This window comes from Panthera pardus, unplaced genomic scaffold (assembly GCF_024362965.1).
Source record: "Panthera pardus isolate Hobbes unplaced genomic scaffold, ASM2436296v1 HiC_scaffold_18, whole genome shotgun sequence".
Taxonomy (NCBI): Eukaryota; Metazoa; Chordata; class Mammalia; order Carnivora; family Felidae; genus Panthera; species Panthera pardus.
The window spans coordinates 34,971,293-34,978,173 of NW_026526743.1; positions in this window are offsets into that span (position 1 = coordinate 34,971,293).

Genomic DNA, 6,881 nt, shown 5'->3' on the forward strand with positions numbered 1-6,881 from the left:
TTAAAAATAAAATCTTAAGAAAAGAAAAGAAAAGAAAAGAAAAGAAAAGAAAAGAAAAGAAAAGAAAAGAAAAGTGATCCCAAACTTGAAATGAGGCAAAAGGAGAAGTGCACATCCTTTCATTGCAGACTGGAACACTGCGTAACAGACCACCCCAGGATTATTTTGTTATCTAATCCCTCTGTTTGATTTGAACCTCTGTTTGATTTGAACTTTCCTTTTGCCTGGGGCCCTGATTCTATAAGGTTGTGTAGAATTTTGTTTGGTAGAGATACAAATGATTTTTGTCTACAAAAATGATAACCTAAAAGGTTACAGTTTTATTACCCTGTAGGATATGAGTCAGTTTTGCCTCTAACCTAGCATGCTGATTTTAGTATGCTTTTCCTGATGGATTGTATAACCTCTTTTCCTCCACTTCTTCTTTGGACTGGTTTTTACCATCCTGCTGATTCCCTCATTAACAAGTTAAATGTATCTGGGGTGTGTGCTCGGTTGTAGGAATGCCATGTTTGTAATGTTCTTTAAGTTATACTTTGACAGGGAACAGAGGTCATTTGCTGTATTTCAACAATGGTACAGGCAAGTGACCTCTTTATCAGTGCGATCAGAACCTGAGCAGTAAGGCAGAGCCCTCTGGATGCACAAATAAGGAGACATTACAAAGGACTCCGGGTACTTAAAGCAAGAAGACATGTTACAATGTTAATCATATTTTCTTAACAGGGGGTTTTGCTTAAAAATTTATGCACACACATAGGTATGTAGACAGACATACAATCTATACAGAGGAAGAGAGAGAAAAAGACTAGAAGGCTGTCAAAATAATCACCAAAATTATGTTATCAGTGATTATGGAAGGGGTCCAGAGGGAAGATTTTAATTTTCTTCCTTGTGCTTTTCTGTATTTTTCAATTTTCAACAATAAATATGTATTACATTTGGAAATTTCTCAAAATTATTTCTAAGGATAGCAGCAAATAAACTTGAGGTGGGGGGTGGTGGGAAACCTGCCAGTAAGAAAAATTAACCCAGGGCTCCTGAGTGGCTCAGTCTGTTAAGCATCCAACTCTTGATTTCGGCTCAGGTCCTAATCTCACAGTTCATGAGATTGAGCCCCCAGTCAGGCTCTGTGCTGACAGAGTGGAGTCTGCTTGGGATTCTCTCTCTCTTCTCTCTCTCTCCGCCCTTCCCTGGCGTGCTCTCTCTCTTAAAATAAATAAATAAACAAAAAAAAAAAAAAAGGAAAGGAGTTAACCCTACCTGGACGCTCAGGGAATGGCATGTTGGGACTATATATCCTCTCCTAGAAAAACCTAGGTAACTAGTTGTAAGAAAAGCAAAGGGAGAAGAGCCAGCTAACCGGGTTACAGGCTGCCAAGAGGACTTTAGATCAGTTTATAGCAGTGGTTTTCAACTGGGAGTGATCTTGTCCTGGGGGACATTAGGCAAAGTCCGGAGACATTTTTGGCCGTCACAATGTGGGGAGGTGGTGCTAGGTATCTAGTGGGTAGAGGCCAGGGATGTCACTGAACATCCTGTAATGCACAGGACAGCCCCACAACAGAGAATTATCTAATCCAAATTTCTCAATTAGTGCCCAAATTGAGAAATCCTGGTTTTTAGCAATAAAGCCAAGGGGAAAAAAACAGACTCTGAAGTGTGCATGCTGTAATGATAATTATGTACATGCACGTGGAGTCGAGGATATGGTTAAAGCTCTGTACACCTCATCCCCACCCACCACATCCTGCCTCTGACCTTGGGGCACTCCTTTGGGGAGTCATCCTGTCCCTCTGGCATAAAGAGTGAGGGATAGGTACATTTCCCCCCTTTTCTCTCCTGTGGGATAGAATTCCTGTTCCTCCCATGGAACACTACACAGCTATTATATAGAACGAGGCAGATCTATATATATTGACATTAAAAGATGTCCAGAATATATTAAGTGAGAAAAGCAAATTACCCAACAATTATAGTATGATCCATTTTTGTAAAAGTAAACTCTACAAAGAGGTATTAACACTTGCTTATGTGCATATTAAGGCATTATTGCAGTGATTTCTATTAGGGGAAAATATGGAAACATGGCATTTTTCATTAAAATAATAGATTGAGGGGTACCTGGGTGGCTTAGTGGGTTGAGCATCCAATTCTTGATCTCAGCTCAGGGTTGTGGGTTCAGGGCCCATGTTGGACTCCATGCTGGGCATGAAGCCTACTTTAAAAAATAATAGGGGTGCGTGGGTGGCTTAGTCGGTTAAGCATCCAACTCTTGAGCTTGGCTCAGGTCATGATCTCACGGTTTGTGAGTTGGAGCCCCGCGTTGGGCTCTGTGCTGACAGTACAGAGCCCGAATGGGATTCTGTCTCTCTCTCTCTCCGCCCCTCCCCCGCTTGCTCTCTCTCTCAAAATCAATAAACTTAAAAAAAAAATGATAGATTGAGGATATAGATTTTCCTTTGCCCCCTCCCCAAAGCCGTACCAAAACCAGAGCAAATGAACCAAAAAGTTATTAGCTCACAAAAGAGCCAAAAAGAACAGGAAAGAGAGCAATAGCAGATGAGAGGTGTTGACCAATTTGGGGAGGTGGACAGGAGATGCGTTAGTAGAGCTGAAAATGTCTGCAGAAGAGGGTGGCAGCAAGCCGTGGGGCCACCCGCTAGCCCCTAGGCTAGACGCACTGCCCAGCTTGCACATCTGTGCATGGGGGCCTCCCAAGAGGCAGGAAGATTCATGGACCAAAACTGCCAGGAATTGAGTCAGAGTGATGAGTGGGAGGTTGAGGGGGGTTGCCAACAGAAGCATGGCTAGGACCCTGCGTGAGAAGCAGTGAGACCACTGTGGCAGGTTGTACTTTCCCGAGAGGGCCACAAAAGTATCTCCCGTTGCACTTGTGTTCCACAGCGTGACTGTGACACCCCGCCTGTTGAGAGGTGAGGTCTATGTCCCCTCCCCTTGACTGGGGCAGGCTTGTGACTTGCTTGTAACAATAGAGTGTGGGGGCAGTGACACTGTAATGTCTGAAGCTGGGACTCTGGGCTGGAAACTTAAGCAGTGTGACTGTGCTGAGACCCCCATGCTGTGAGGAAGCCCATATGGAAGAACCCCACGGAGTGGCCCTGTGACGAGAGAGACAGAAAAAGAGAGAGAGAGATTGAGAGAGACAGAGAGACGGAGAGAGACAGGGCAGTAGGTGCCCGGCCCCTGCTATTCCAGCTTCAGTCACCTTCTGGCTGCAACCGCATGAGAGATCCCAAGCCAGAAATACCCATTCTGAGCCTTTCCAAAATTCTTCAGCCACAGAAACCATGAGAGATTTAAAAAAAAAAAAAAAAAAAGAATATTGTTGTTTTGATTAGTTTTGGGTGATTTCTTACCTATCAATTATAACTGGAAGAACCACCGAAGGCCCCTTTCAGATCTAGGGCAGCCAATAAGTTACCCCCTCCTGACCCTGGCAGAAGTTTGTCCTACAGAAAAATGGAACGAGGGAGGCTCCGGACCTAAGGACACTAGGCACAGCGGAAGGCAGGAGAGACGCTACACTAAAACCAGGGATGTTATGTGAAAGTCTGTCCTGACCAGGGAGAACCCTGCTCCTCCTGCCCCCTGGCTCTCAGGATGCCGCCAGTCAGGCACGTGTCCTCATCATAGTGGGAAATTGGAGAAACCCCAGAAAAGTAAACAGTAGATAATTACGGGCCAAGGCAGGAGTGAAGCTTTTTCTTTCCTTTTCTTCATTTTATTTTATTTTATATGTGTCTTTATTTAAATGTTGATTTAGTTTTGAGAGAGAGAGAGAGCACACACATGCAAGTGGGGGAGGGGCAAAGAGAGCTGGGAACAGAGGATGGAAAGTGGGCTCCATGCCGACAGCAGACAGCCTGATGTGGGGCTCGAACTCATGATCCGTGAGATCATGACCTGGGCCGAAGTCGGATGCTCAAATGACTGAGCCACCCAGGTGCCCCAGGAATGAAACTTTTTAAACAGATGTTAGGACTCACTATAATTAATACCCACAGAGAGATAATGAGGTATCACATCCATGAAACACAAATAAGATTCTATTTAAAAAGAAAAAAAAAGGAGTGTTTGGGTTTGGGTTTTCCCAAATGCCCATTTCTGAGATAATGATTCCAGTGCAATGGATTTTTGGCAGGTGATCCTAGGAAATGTGGGTCAAGGAGTTGGGAAGTGAGGCAGGGAAGGGAAGGAAGCCAACAAAAGGTGTGTTACCCTAGCCAGCTACTACTGTGGGCGCCTGGAGCTTGATATTTCTGGAGAACCCCAGGAGCCGGTATAGAACATGCCTCAGAGGTATCCCAGCCAGTGCACGAGGGTCCACTAACTGCCTCCAGTGGGGAGTAACCTCCAGCTTGTCCTGCACTCAGGCTGAGGATGCTGGTTGGAAGAAAATAGCTCTTGGGCAGAGCTGCATAGCTATGTGTAGTAAGCAGCTGTGGGCAGCACTCGAGGGTGAATGCCAAGGGCCTATGCCAACAATGTTTGCTGCAAGAAGCAATCAGAAAACAAGAAAGAGTTATTGTAAATTAAAAATGTAAGAGCAGAAGTAAAACATTCAATGGAAAGCTGACAAGGAAAAAGTTGAAGATAACCTGACTTAATTGATCTGGGGTTCAGGCTGGGCTTCAGGGTTATTTAAAAGCTCCCTGGGTGATTTAAAAGCTCCCTGGGGACAGTTAAAGTTAAGAACCACCGCTTGGCAGGAAAAAATAAAAGATCGCACTGATGTAAACAGAGAATACTGATTAAAAAATTTTTTTTAATGTTTATTTATTTTTGAGAGAGACAGCATGAGCGAGGTGGGGTGGGGGTGGGGGCAGAGAGAGAGGGAGACACAGAACCCGAAGCAGGCTTCAGGCTCTGAGCTGTCAGCACAGAACCCGACGTGAGGCTTAAACTCGTGAACGGTGAGATCATGACCTGAGCCGAAGTTGGATGCTCAACCAACTGAGCCATCCAGGTGCCCCAAGAATACTGACTTAACCAGAAAATTGTCATGCAATTATATAGGAAGAATGGGGAGAGGGGAGGCAAGTGCATGGGAATGGTGTGTATAAAGCTACCTCAATAGGAAGGCAGTAGATCATGTCTTGGATTGATAAACCAAGAAATAGCACAGGGTGCCTGGGTGGCTTAGTCAGTTAAGCACCTGACTCTTGATTTTGGCTCAGGTCATGATCTCATGGTTGTGAGATTGAGCCCTTCATAGGGTCCTGCACTGGGCATGGAGCTTGTCTAAGATTCTCTTCCCCTCTCTATTGCCCTCCCCGCCTCTCTAAAAAAAAAAGAAAGAAAGAGAAAGAAAGAAAGAAAGAAAGAAAGAAAGAAAGAAAGAAAGAAAGAGCATATAAACATCTTATTCAGAAATACAGAGGTAAATGCCAGGAGAAACAGCTGAAAGAATAGTAACTTTCTGAGGAGCAGGACTCAGGGGTGTGTGTGTGTGTGTGTGTGTGTGTGTGTGTGCGCGTGTGTTGCATTACTAACATTTGCTAGAAACCTTACAATATTATTTGATTTTTTAATACCATGAATATGCATGAATTTGACCAAAATTTTAAAAGCTAAATACATTGTAATACATTCATTTAATGGAACACAATGCTATGCTTAGAATGAGGTAGCTGTATACATCCTAACACAGATGAATTTTCAAGACAGTATGACCAGAGTTGGCAAACAATAGGTGTGATATGCCAACATTTATGTAAACCACATGCACGCAAAATAGAGCTATTTATTCCCCACGGAAATAGAAACATGTGCAATTAAAAACACATAGAGCAGGATGGGGAAGAATACACTCAGAAGAGATAACAGGCATAACCCGTGGGCTGTGGTGAGAGTGGACTCAGACGATAAAAATCAAGGCAGATTTTGTACCGTTTCATTGTTTTTCCCCCACAGAAAATAAATTTTTGTATTACTTGTAAAATTAGATTAAATTTTTAAAACTGAACATTCATCAAGAAACTGAGAAGACAAGCCACAGATTGGGAGAAAATATTTGCAAAAGGCATATTTGATAAGGCACTATTATACAAGGCACTAAATATAGAAAGAACACTTAAAACTCAACAATAAGAAAACAAACATCCCAATTAGAAAATGGGTCAAAGATCTTCACAGATATCTCACCAAAGAAGATATTTAGACGGTAAACAAACATAAAAGTTGTTCCACGTAATATACCATCAGGGAAAGGAAAATTAAAACAACAATGAGATACCATTACCCACATTTTAGAGAGGCCAAATTCTGGAACACTGACAGCACCAAATGCTGCAGATGATGTGGGGCGACAGGAAACTCATTCATTGCTAGCAGGAATACGGAATGGGAAAGCCACTTTGGAAGACAGTTTGACTATTTCTTACAAAACTAAGCCTGTTCTTACCGTGTGATCCAGCAATCACACTCCTTGGTATTTACCCAAGGGAGCTGAAAGTTTATATCCACACCCAAACCTGTACATGGATATTTGTAGCAGCTTTATTCATAATTGCCAAAGCTTGGGAGCAACCAAGGCATCCTTCAGTAGGCGGGTGGATAAATGGTGGTCCTTCCAGACAATGGAGTATCTTTCAGGGCTGAAAAGAAACGGGCCATCAAGCCATGCAAAAACATGGAAGAACTTTGTATGCAGATTAGTAAGTGAAAGAAGCCAGTATGAAAAGGCTACACACTGTATATAATACCAGCTATATGACATTCTGGAAAAGGCAAAATGATAGAGACAGTTAAAGGATCAGTGGCTGCCAGGGGTTGGGTGTGAAGAGAGGGGGTGAATAGGCAGAGTGCAGAGGATTCTTAGAGCAGTGAGAATACATGGTACCAGAATAATGGATACA